At 48.3% G+C, this 13,177-nt stretch overlaps 1 pseudogene across 1 annotated transcript; it reads left to right on the top strand.

Moving 5' to 3' along the window:
- Positions 1-2,226: 2,226 nt before the first annotated feature.
- Positions 2,227-5,064, top strand: LOC308240321 (olfactory receptor 13H1-like; annotated as a pseudogene). Its single transcript has 3 exons — positions 2,227-2,233; positions 3,726-4,130; positions 4,615-5,064. The product of its transcript is annotated as an olfactory receptor 13H1-like (transcript).
- The last annotated feature ends 8,113 nt before the right edge of the window (positions 5,065-13,177 follow it).

Below are 13,177 nucleotides of genomic sequence, written 5' to 3'. Positions count from 1 at the left end.
AGGTTGGAGTTGGCCTGATGGCAATATGAAGTGACCACCTAGCCTGGCCAGTGTGGCTCAGTGGTTGAGTATCAACCTATGAATCAGGAGGTCACAGTTCGATTCCCAGTCAGGGCACATGCATGCCCTGGTTGTGAGCTCGATCCCCAGTGTGGGGCGTGCAGGAGGCAGCCAGTCAATGATTCTCTCTCATCATTGATGTTTCTCTCTCTCCCTCTCCCTTCCTCTCTGAAATCAATAAAAATATATTAAAAGAAAAGAAGTGACCACCTTCTAAAATGACTAGCCTGTTTTGTGCCTTACAACATGGCAGCACCATCTTCCCCAGGAGCTTGCTGTGAAACAAGACCCATGAGTGGCTTTTGAAAGGTTGTGTGGTCTTAGTGCCTGTTCTTCAAGTCCATGTGCGCACACCGCTGAGGGTAAATAAAGCTTCCTCAAGGAAAATGCAGGCAGGGATAGTTTAAAATTGTGAATATTTACAATAAGCCAGAAATAAAACCTTTACAACTATCTAAACTTATGAAAAATTTCAAATACTAGTTTAAAAATGTGTGTGTGTGTGTGTGTGTGTGTGTGTGTGTGTGTGTGTGTGTGACATAGTTTTGCAAAACTCTTGGAGGGAAGTAAGCAAAACTACTTGAAGTCTGTTGAGGTTGTAGATAGAACCTGGGCCTGGCCTTCAGCCCTCTCACTTTCCCCTCTGAGAGTGGAGCACAGCAAATGGATATGACAGTTCATCCCATAGTGCCCCCCTCCTCTGTGAGTTCCTCACTGCTGGATCCAAGGGGCAAAGATGGAAACTGCTTCTAGGACCACTCACTATTTTTAGTATCCAATGCCATGAAAGCTTCATGTGGGAAATGAAACTGAGAAATGTGAAAAGTTGGAGTCACATGACAGAAATGTGGCTTAACAGCCCTGGGGAACAGCAAGGAGGGCTCATTTCCTTTACAAAACCTGGCTGTCTGAAGACTTAGGTACAGAAGAGGGGTAGGGGGCAGGCTGGTTTCTCTAGGACTAAGGCGAATACTCTTCTCTCTCATTCTGACTTTGGGACCCTACAATTACTAAACATCTGAAAAGTGGTCTATGTCTGTTTCTTCTCTCATTTTTGCTTCGGGACAAAAGTTGAAAGCCACCAGGAAATGAGCAAGCTGTACTTGAAGCCAGTGGTTCTCAAACTGTAGAGGCACCAGAACACCACCCCCTGCAGGTCTCTGCTCCCCAATTGCTAGGCTCTTCCCTCAGAGTTTCTGACTCAGTAGGCCTGGGGTGAGACGCAAGAGTCTGAACCTCTACCAAGTCCCAGAAGATGCTGATACTCCTGGTCCACAGACCCGACGTAGAGAAGATGTGCTCTAACCACATGCATCTGTCTGTGGTAACTGAGTTGAGCTAGTTATGAATCAAGTTAGTTCTTTCAACTTTGGTGCCTCCCTCTGTCTACCCCTCCTCATCTGAACTTGAGATGGTCAGATTTTCTCACACCATGGTTGGTCAGCAGAGACTGATGTATTGGCCTTTGTTTCTGCTCTCTTCCCTCCTCATCTCTGACTTGCTGTAGAAGGAACTGACTGGTTAGTTCTCACTCATTCTTAATATCTTTGCTGAGATGTCACTTCTTCCCTGATCAGAATTGGGAAGAAGCAGTCAAAAGCACCCTTCCTGGGTGTTTTGTAGGACCTTGAACCTCCCCCAAAATACTACATATCAAATTGTATTATAATAACTAGCCTGCTTCCTTTTATGTCACTCCCATCAGATAGGGAACCCCTTGAGCACAGAGACTGTGTCCGGGAGGTTGTTAGTAGTAAGTCTTGGTGTAAGGCAGGGGTCCTCAAACTATGGCCCGCGGGCCACATGCGGCCCGCCGAGGACATTTATCTGGCCCGCCGGGTGCCGCTGCCTATCCTGCTTAGCCGCTGACTTGTCCCGGGCCCACAGTGCGCATAGGGATTTGTTCATAGTTGTTTTTTTTTTAACTATAGTCCGGCTCTCCAATGGTCTGAGGGTCAGTGAACTGGCCCCCTGTTTAAAAAGTTTGAGGAGCCCTGGTAAGGTGGTAAATTCTTGGACTCTAAAGACATCAGAATAAAGAAGAATGAATAGATATGAGAGATATTGTAAAGGAATATTCTTCTCAATGCCCACTCTACAACAGGTGTCTGTAAATGCATATTCAATTAAATGGACAGGTTAACAGAGCTTTTTGACTGACGAGATATGGAAGGTAAGTTGAAGAAGGATCTAACATTTGGTGAGCACCTAATATGTGCCAGACACTAATAAACAGCAAAGTTGAAAATGGCATTGACTGAGAGGGGAGTAGGGCATATGAATGAGCTTGACATTGGTGAAGTGGTATTTAAGGTGATGGCAAATGCCCAGATGGAGGTTCACATCTGGAGATTTATTGATTATACATTACAGTACAGTAGTTAGGAGCACAGTCAAAAGCACAGACATGAGAGTCAGATACATGCCTGTAGTCACACCAAGATCCCAGATCTCATCCTTCTAGTGCAAGAGAGGTCAGTCTAGAGACATTGCCAACCAAAGAGAATACTTGCAACCAAGTCCAGACAGCACTGGCCAGGCCTGCTAGTCCCACCCACCTGTTCACATGTACCTAAGAATCAGAAAGGAACAAAGAGGCACCCAGCAGGGCAGTCCTTAGGGTCCCTCCCTTGGATACCCCCTGACCTTCTGTTAGAGAGTGGGAATTTTTGAGCATGCTTACTACTACCATTCCAGAGAGGCCGTGGACTAAGCCCCAGATAGAGTTGTCAGTGCTGACATCAGGCCAGGCCTTGAGATATGGTCTCATGGCCCCTTCCCAGCACATAGGCCTTCTTTCATAGAACACTGTCAGCTTTCTGAAGAACAGGATGACCCTGTAAATAACATGGTCGTCAATGGCATGATCCTGACGTTGCTTAGGAAAAACTGTTTTGTCTTGGGTTACTTGCTCTGCAAAAACAGGATGTGGTTAATGTGCTTAAAAGTGGTCCTGCACAAAGGGTTGGGGCTGCTCTCTGGACTCCCTGTGTGGAGAAAGGCAGAGCAGTCGCCAGCTGGCTGGCTGGCCGGCCGACTAATAAAGGCTCCCTAAATTTTAATTTGGTCTGGACTCCAGTGGTCGTTCACTCGCGTTCGCTCCAAAACACTTCCAACCTTCACTTTCTCCTTTCTCTCTTCTCTACCCTGAAGAGTAATAATTTGCTGGTTGAAGATGTGGGAGAAAACCATTGCAGGCCTTTCAGACCCAGCCTTGGGGTGGGAAGGGGCACAAAATCTTGAGTGGTGAACTTGAGTGAGTAAAACAAAATTGTCCCAAGGATCTTTTCCTGTGCCACCACACTGTCATCCTTCTGCCCTTGAATGACGAAGCAGTTGCTTTCCACCTGTGGTCAGGTACCATTTAGTTTGAAGTGAAATCTCATTGGAGGATTAGAGGATCCTCTGCTCTCTCTTCCTCAAATATTGTGTTCACACAAGTCCAGGGATTCTGATCCTTTTTGCTAGAGGACTACCTTTTTATTTTCCCAGCAGAGGAATGCAGGGATGGGAGTGGGCTGCTGAAGCTGCTTATGGCTCAAAGACTGAAAACCTCAGAGATGTCATGTGTCAAGGGCTGATGCAGTTTAATCAACCTGATGGTATAATCAATGCATTCCTTGTTGACAAAGATCTGATTGGTTTGCTTTTTCTCCCACCTGGAGCTGAGACAGAGAAAATAAATTACCAGGAGATTACAAACCACACCAAAGTGAATGAATTCATTCTTGTGGGACTGTCCAAACACCCCACATCCCAGAGTGTTCTCTTCTGGGCAACTGATGTTTCTCTACATAGTAACTCTGGTAGGAAACTGCATGATCATTTTCCTGATAGGAGTCAATTCTCAGCTCCATAACTTGTCTTTGTTGGATCTCCTCTTTTCCACCAGTGCGGTGCCACTGACCATGGTGAACACTCTGCAGAACTTTCCCACCATCTCTTCCAGCTCACCATCCAAGCCTTCTTGGCACTGGCTAAGTGTTTCCTTCTTGCCATTACGGCTTATGACAGATTTGAGACTATCTCAGACTCACTTAGGTACAACTGGGTCATGCCTTCTAAAGTATGCCTTTAAAAAAATATATTTTTTATTGATTTTTTACAGAGAGGAAGGGAGAAGGATAGAGAGTTAGAAACATCAATGAGAGAGAAACATCGATGAGCTGCCTCCTGCACACCCCCGACTGGGGATGTTCCCACAACCCATACATGCCCTTGACTGGAATCGAACCCAGGACCCCCCAGTCCAAAGGCTGACGCTCTATCCACTGAGCCAAACTGGTTAGGGCTATGCCTTTTTTTAAAAAGCCTCACCTGGGGATATTTTTCCATTGATTTTTTTAGAGAGAGTGGGAGAGAGAGGGAAAGGCAGAGAGAAATACTGATGTAAGAGAAACACATGAATTTGCCCTTGACTGGAATAGAGGTATGTGCCCTTGACCGGAATAGAACCCGGGGCCCTTCGGTCCCCAGGCCAATGCTCTATCCACTGAACCAAACCAGCTAGGGCTCAAGTATGCCTCTTAATGGTTTTGTTTGTATGGGTGACAGCCTTTCTGCTAACTGCTATGCCCATTCTGCTGTTCCCCATAAGTTTCTGCAGGCATGATTCTGTCAATCACTTCTCCTGTGAGGTTCAAGCCATCTTTAAATTGTTCTGTTCCAACACCATTTCCCTAGAGGTTATGATGATGGTGTGCGCTGTCATTTCAAGGCTGGTGCCCTTCGTTTTCATCCTTCTCTCTTACCTTTGTATTCTCAGGAATGTCTTAAGATTCCTTTTCCACATATGGCTCTCACCTGGTTATGTTCAACATTTACTTTAGGACATTAATATATATTTATATGGGACCCCAGACCAAAGAGTCTCAAGATGGATGCAAAATTGTCTCTATAGTTTATGCAGCAGTGACTCCAATGCTAAGTCCCCTCGCCTACACCATGAGAAATAAGGATGTGAAAGCTGCTTTCAGGACAGAAAATTGTGGGGCCAAGTCCTGATTCCTCGATCACACAACAGCACCAGGGCTTTAGCCACCCTGGCAACTTCGCATTTGTGATTGACACTTCTGAAATGGGAAACGTTTTTGCAAAGCATCTGAATAATGGAAGAAATCATGCGAGAACAGAGATTTGATGGCAAACAAAATTTAAAACTACAGCATGTCACATGCATCTTAAATAAAAATAAAATGCAAGTTACACACGAGGAGCAATGTTTGCAACATACATAACAGAAATCATCAATAGTCTTTATATATAAAACCTCTTGCAAGTCATTAAGAAAGAAGGTCAATATTCCATTAAGAAAATGGCCAAAGGACACAAACATGCAATTCAGGAAAGAAAAATTAGACATTCACACTTAAGCAACAACAAAAATATCACCTTTCATTGATCATATCAACAAAAAGGGGGGCATACAGTGTTGGTGAGAGTTTGGGGAAATACCATGCAGGGCATATAAATTGGCACAAACTTTCGGAGGGCAGTTTTGATAGCTGTAAACAGCAAACATTTGGGTGGCCCATTTAGTTGGGGAGGTGGCTCTCAGCTGGAAGGGGCTTTGCCCTCTGCATGCACTGCTCTGAGAGCACTGGGAGGGTTGTCAAGCCTGACGGCTCTGAAAATACCCACACATGAACAAGATATCAATCTCCACTTTTAGCAGACTCCCACTGCACACATGAGGAGCTTTCCCCTGCACCCTTCCCAACATTAGGAGAGCTATCACAGTGGGGAAGGTAGAAACCATGAAACTGCACTCTGCCCACCTTGATCAAGACAATGAATCAAAGACAATCAAGTATGACCATCTGAAGGAGGAGAAAACATCCAAATTTTGTTTATGGATTGTTTGGCTCAGTGTCTGGGTACAAGCACAGAGCGGATGGCAGCTGCATTCTAGTCACACCCCAGGTGACCCTTAAGAAACAGTAGGGCCTGACTGGCGTGGCTCAGTGGATGAGCGCCAATCTATGAATCAGAAGGTCACAATTTGATTCCTGGTCATGGCACATGCCCAGGTTGCTGGCTCAATCTCCAGTGTGGTTCCTTGATCAATTATTCTCTCTCATCATTGATGTTTCTCTCTCTCTCTCCCTCTCCCTTCCTCTCTGAAATCAATAAAAATGTTTTAAACAAAAAGAAACAGTGGAAAAGGAAGATCTTACTAAAGGGCAGAACTATGAGTGGTACACCTCATCATCCACTTTGTGGGGAAGGAGAAATAGCTCTGGGTGGGAATACCTATCTATCTATCTACCTATCTCAGTTGAATGATAGCCCCCCCTCCACAAAGGATAATGTCCCCAAACCTGTGACTAGGCCCTTACTTGGAAATAGGGTCTTTGCCAACGTAAATCAAGTAAAGAGATTGAGATGGGATCATTCTGGATCAGCCAGGTGGGCCCCAAATCCAGTAAGTGTCCTTATAAGAGATACAAGAGGAGAAGCCATGTGAAGGTGGAGGCAGAGATTCAAGTTATTCAGCTACAAGCCAGGGGACCCCTGGGGCCACCAGAAGTTGGAAGGAGCAAGCAAGAGTCCTCCCCAGAGCTTCTGGAGGGAGCATGGCCCTGCAGGCACCTTGATTTCAGACTTCCAGAAATAGGAGAGGATGAATTTCTGTTGTTTCAAGACACTCAGTTTGTGGTAATATGTTATAGCAACTCTGAAATATATATTACAGGTACATATATAAATAAAACACAGATATCTGTATATGTAGCCTATCTAATAAAGAGGGAATATGCTAATTGACCATCACTCCGTCACAAAGATGGCTGCACCCACAGCTGAAGCCAAGTTCCCATAAGGAGCCTTAACGAGAAATCAGCAGGGACCTGAGGCTACACCCTCCCCTGCCCCCATAGGGCTTGACAGGGGACCTCAGGCCCCGCCCCCCGCCCTGGCCTCAGGCTGGGGGACCTCAGGCCATGTCCCCCACCCCGGCACCAGGCCAGGGGACCTGAAGCCATGCCCCCCACCTGGCGGGGCTTGACAGGTGCGCTACCTGTCCTAGTGCTGGGCTAGGGGACCTCAGGCTGCCCCAGTGCCAGGCTGGGGGACCTCAGGCCGCACCCCCCACTAGGTGGGGCTTGACAGGAAACTTCAGGCCATGCCCTCCACCCCGGCACCAGGCCAGGAGAACTCAGATTGTACCCCCTGCCAGGCGGGGCTTGACGGGGACCTCAGGCCACTCCCTCTGCCCCAGCATCGGGCCAGGGGACCTGAGGCTGCGCCCTCCTGCCTGGCTGGGCTTGACAGGGGACCTCAGGCCATGCCCCCACGCAGCAGAGCTTGACAGAGGACCTCAAGGTGCACCCTCAGTGCTGGGTCAGGGGAAGTCAGGCTGTGCCCTCCACCCCAGCACCAGGCCGGGGAACCTCAGACTGCACCCCCGACCCCGCGGGGCTTGATGGGGGACCTCAGGCCGTGCCCCCCGCCCCCACATCAGGCCAGGGGACCTGAGGCTGCGCTCCCCTGCCTGGCTGGGCTTGACAGGGACCTCAGACCGCACCCCCCACCCGGGGGGCTTGACAGGGGACCTCAGGCCACGCCTCCCGCCTTGGCACCAGGCCGGGGACCTCAGGCCATGCCGCACCACCTGGTGGGGCTTGACAGGGTACTTCAGGCTGCGCCCCCCACCCCAGCACCGGGCCAGGGGACCTGAGGTTGTGCCCCACTGCCTGGCAGGGCTTGACAGGGGACCTCAGGCCCTGCTCCCCACCCAGCTGGGCTTGACGGGGGACCTCAAGGTGCACCCCCAGTGCTGGGTCGGGGGAACTCAGGCCATGCCTCCTGCCCAGTGGGGCTTCATGGGGGACCTGAGGCTGCAGCCCCCTACTCGTGGGGCTTGATGGGGGACCTGAGGCTGTGCCCCCCTCCCAGTGCCGGGCCAGGGGACCTGAGGCTGCACCCCCCCCACACCTGGTGGGGCTTGATGGGGGACCTCAGGCTATGTCCCCCATCTGGTGGGGCTTGACGGGGGACCTCAAGGCATACCTCCCACCCTGGTCTGGGCTGGGGGACCTAAGGCCATGACCCCATCCTGGCGCCGGGCCAGGGGACCTGAGGCTATGTCCCCTGCCCGGTGGGGCTTGACAAGGGTGGGAATGGCCAGGTCTAAATCTAGCACAATGGGGGGGGGGCGGCTGGGTCTGGGTCTCACGTGATTTTGAGGCGCATGTGGGTGGGCGGGGACTTGACTCTAGGTTCCGTGTGTGCCCCAGACTCTGACAGGAGGAAGGTTTTCACATACATTTTACTAATTTTCTTTCATCTCTGACAGTTCTATTATAGAGAAAGGGCAAAGAGCAATATTAAATTATTTCCTCTAATTAATCCCCTTTTGATGTGCACGAATTTCGTGCACCAGGCCACTAGTCTATAATAATAAAAGTGTGATATGCTAATTAGACTGGACAGCCAAATGACCTTCCGATGTCCTTCCAGATGAAGCCGCAGAGTTGGGGGCCAAGGCAGAGGCAGTTAGGGGCAATCAGGTGGGCAGAGTGGTTAGGGGCAATCAGACAAGCAGAGGGGTTAGGGGAGATCAAGCAAGCAGGCAGAGTGGTTAGGGGTGATGAGGCAGGCAGGTAGGTGAGTGGTTAGGAGCCAGTGGTCCTGGAAAGCAAGAGGGTGCAGGCCAGGCTGAGGGACCCTCCTGCCCCCATGCACAAATTTCGTGCACCGGGCCTCCAGTATATATATAATAAGTTATATATTAATATTATATTAACACATAAATTTAGATAGATAGATAGATAGAGCCCAATGTCTTGGTCATTTGGTTAGGAACCTGAAGAGAAAGGACTGGAATATTCAGGACCAGGAAGAGGTCTAGAGGGGAGGCTTGTGGATGGATAGCTGGTAGTGGGCATGAAGTATGAAGATTCTTGAATCATGAGCCACTACTGAGCAGAAAGCATCCACTAAGACAAATTGACTTGGCCAGTTCATATTAGCCATCCTTTGTCATGAGCAACCCCAAACTGTCCTGGTGGGCCCATGCATCAGTGTTCCTGGAAGCCCAAATGGAAGCTCAAGAGTAAAGACTCCTACTTACCAAGGCTGAACCATCTACTGCTGCCTCTGGATGTCCAACTTGCCAGCAACAGGGACCAATGCTGAGCCCCTGATGAAACACTGTTGCTTGAAGATACTGGGCCCTTTCCATCCAGAAATAGCAGGCTGTGTATCCTTAGTGGAATAGATGTGATAAATAATTCATTAGGTCATCTGGCCGACATGGCTCAGTAGTTGAGCGTCAACCTATGAACCAGGAGGTCACAGTTCGAATACTGGTTAGGGCACATGCCCAGGCTGCGGGCTCAATCCCCAATGGGGGACATACAGGAGGCAGCTGATCAATGATTCTCTATCATCATTGATGTTTCTATCTCTCTCTCCTTCTCCCCTCTGCTCTGACATAAAGATATATTTAAAAAATAAAAATCCATTAGATCTACATGTGATGTTATAAGACAATCTCTAAGGTATATTGTGTAAAAAGCAAGGTGCAGCACAGTGAATTTCGTCTGCTAAGCTCTTGCTGCTGCAAAACAAAAAAGGGATATCTGTTGCTTTGGAAGGATATATAAAAATCTGGTTAATGATCTAGGGAGGAGGATTAGAAGTTAAGTTAAAGAGGGAGATTTCTTTAAAAATATTTTTTTATTGATTTCAGAGAAGAAGGGAGAGGGAGAAAGAGATAGAAACATCCATGGTGAGAGAGAATCATTGATCAGTTGCCAGGGAGACTTACTTTTTATTGTATACCATTGTGCATTACTTGAATTCTGTTTTTACCTTGTGCACATGTCAGTTCTAACGTAAATATTATAAAATCACCCTTGCTTTAAAGGAGAGAAAAAATGGAACGGACCCAGATGAACAGGACAAGGAAGGGTAGCCAGTACTGAGGGCAAGAGGAGATGGGGCCAAAGACAAGGGGAAAGATGGGCCTTGGGTAGAAAAGCACAGGCCTGCAGGTGATGGGAGGGAGGGCAGAGAGGTGGGACAGTACAGCAGGGGTGAGTGATTGGTACCAGGAAGACGGGTGAGTCTGCTACTCTTGCTTTTCTCTGGAAAGTGAAGAGCAAGGTTGTCTGCAGAGGGAGGTAAGGGGAAGGCAGCAGAATCCTGGGAATGAAGGGAAAGCATGAGGTATGAAACAGCCCTTGGGATTCTCTCTGTTGGGGGAGAGAAGGAGGGAGGGAATGGGATCAACGAGAGGCTTCAGTTCGATTGGTAATGTTTCTAAGGTGGGTGCTGGGTATACAAGACTTTGCTATATCCTTCATTATCCCTTTTAAATTGTCTGACATCAAAATCATTAGGGCCTGGCCGGCGTGGCTCAGTGATTGAGCATTGACCTATGAACCAGGAGGTCAGGGTTTGATTCCAGGTCAGGGCACATGCCCGGGTTGTGGGCTTGATCCCCAATGTGGGGTGTGCAGGAGGCAGCCGATCCATGATTCTCTTTCATTGTTGATGTTTTTATCTCTCTCTCTCTCTCCCTTCCTCTTTGAAATCAATAAAAATACTTTTAAAAAAATATTTAGGAGGCTGGGAGATGGAGTTAACCAGAGATGGGCAGGGCCTTGAGGGCCTGCCTGAGATGGGAGAGTGCAAATGTATGGTGCACTCAATCTGCCCAGCTGGGTAACCTTCTAGGTGTAGGGTAGGTAGGCTTCTCAGTGCAGGCTCAAGGAAATCAGACAGACAAGTTCTCATGGGGAAGAGGTGTTCATACACTCCAGGCTTCTATTAATCCAGAATAGGCTGTGCGAGGGAGAGGCAATGGAAGACAGAGGTGTTTGAATGGGAAAGAGAGGAAGGGAGGTATGTAAGGGGTGAAGGGCTGTTGGAGATGGGAAATTCTACCACTGGAAGGCCTTATAGAAACCCAGGAAGGGGCCGCTCTGATGTCAGGGCACCTTGCTCCGGTAAGCTTGGAACCAGTAGATTCAGGGGGAAATATGACAAACAACTGGCATTTTCACCCCACTCCACCCCTTGTTGTCTCCCAGCCAGCGTTAGATGTTTGGTGTGTGCCCTTCTATAACTTTAAAAAATATGTTTGCTGCCCTGGCTGGTTTCACTCAGTGGCTAGAGCGACGGCTCTCTGATGGAAGACTGGTGTGTTTGATTCCCGGTCAAGGGCGCGTATCTCGGTTGTGGGTTCAATCTCTGGCCCCAGTTGGGGCACGTGTGGGAAGCAACCAATCGATGTGTCTCTCCTCTCCTCCCCTTTACTCCCCTTTACTCCCCTCCCCTCCCCTCCCCTCCCCTCCCCTCCCCTCCCCTCCCCTCCCTTCCCCTCCCCTCCCCTCCCCTCCCTTCCCCTCCCCTCCCTCTCCCCTCCCCTCCCTCTCCCTTTCCGCCTTCCCACTCTGTCTGAAAATCAATGGGGAAAATATCCTCAGGTGTGAATGAAAAAAAATAATGTTTGCTTGCATATATATATCCACAAACAGCATACAGGACTTGTAGGGGGATTTTTCATTTACAAATTGTAGCTTACTGTCTCATTTTGCACCTTCCTTTACAGTCATCAAAATGAGATAGGCAGGCTTACTCCCTAGGCCCAGCTGGCAGGAAGCCAGGAACCCATTAATTGCCCCAATGCTTTCCCCTCTTACAGCCAATTAGCTGCTAGACTGAAGGACACTGCTGTCTGGGAGCTGTGGACTGAAATTGTGTTCCCTTCACTCACACATTCAAGCTAACAAGAAAGACTGTCCCTTTGGCAACCCTCCCTCATCTAAATGCTAAAAAACACACCCTTGGGTGGAGATTTAACATGCTAATGAGACATGCAATGCATGAAGAAGCATGTAGTTTCACTGCACAAGCGCCTAAGAGCTCCCACCTCTACATACTTAGATATCATCTTTCCCACCTCAACTTCTTTAAAACTGTTCCCCTGGCTTTTGATCGGAGAGGGGCAGCCATTTTTCCTCCCTTCAGACACTGTTTCCCTGCGACTGGCACATGAGCTTTGTAATAAACCTCTTACCTGAGTACTTTGTGTGTGTGTTGAGCTCTCTTGATTTCAATCTCGGGAGTTCCCAAGAACCCCGGACACCGGTAACAACAATGCGCTTGAAATCTAATTAGTTACACAGCCTCATTCATTCCTTGTCACTGCTGCATTTTAATCTACTGGATGAATATGACCCATTGCATTCATCCATTTCCTTACTGATGGGACTTGAGATTGTTCCTAATTTTTCCTATCACCAGCATCCTTGGGCATGTGTCCTTATATACATCATTTACATGTGTATCTCTAGGAGATGTATCAGTAATGGATGTGCTGGATCACAGATAGATGGGCATTTAAAAAAAAGAATTTTATTGATTTAAAAGAGGAAGGGAGTGGGAGAGAGAGACAGAAAGATCAGTGATGAGAGAGAATCATTGATCGGCTGCCTCCTGCACACCCCACACTGAGGATCGAGCCCATAACCTGGGCATGTGCCCTGACTGGGAATCGAACCGTGACCTCTTGGTTCATAGGTTGACACTCAACCACTGAGCCTCGCCGGCTGGGCCAGAATTGGCATCTGAAGTTGTAATACTCTCAGTTCAAGCCAAGGCCTTGATCCAACCCTTCTGCTGATATGATCCACAAGCTAAACGACCCTGGGCAAGCAGCAGCCCCTCTCTGTGGCTGTTTCCTCACCTGTACATGGACATAGCGGTACATACTTCAATCATGGGACTGTTTCAGGGCTTAGTTAATATTTATCTACAACATATAGAAGAGTGCCGGGAGCCTGAGCGAATGTTGTATAATTTGATGCATAATTTCATAGATTCTGCCCCATTACTTTGCCAACTGCCTGTCCCACTTCACATGCCCACCAACCTTGGGAAGTTTTGCAAGTCTGGTGAGGGAAAAATGATTTGTCATTTTAGTTTGCATCTCCTGATGATCAATGGCGAGCATTGGAGTTCTCTCCCTTTTGATTTAACTCAGGGCTCCATAAACTATGGCCTCTGGCCTGAATGTAGCCGGCCAGTAAATTGTATTAGAGCAGATTAGTCTACATACTGGCCAGGGCAGCTTTCCTGTGTTAATCTACACGTAAAAGGCCTTTCA

This window comes from Plecotus auritus (assembly GCF_963455305.1).
Source record: "Plecotus auritus genome assembly, chromosome: X".
NCBI classification, from domain to species: domain Eukaryota; kingdom Metazoa; phylum Chordata; class Mammalia; order Chiroptera; family Vespertilionidae; genus Plecotus; species Plecotus auritus.
The sequence above is the reverse complement of the archived record's forward strand: the minus strand, read 5'-3'. Positions and strand labels throughout refer to the sequence as shown.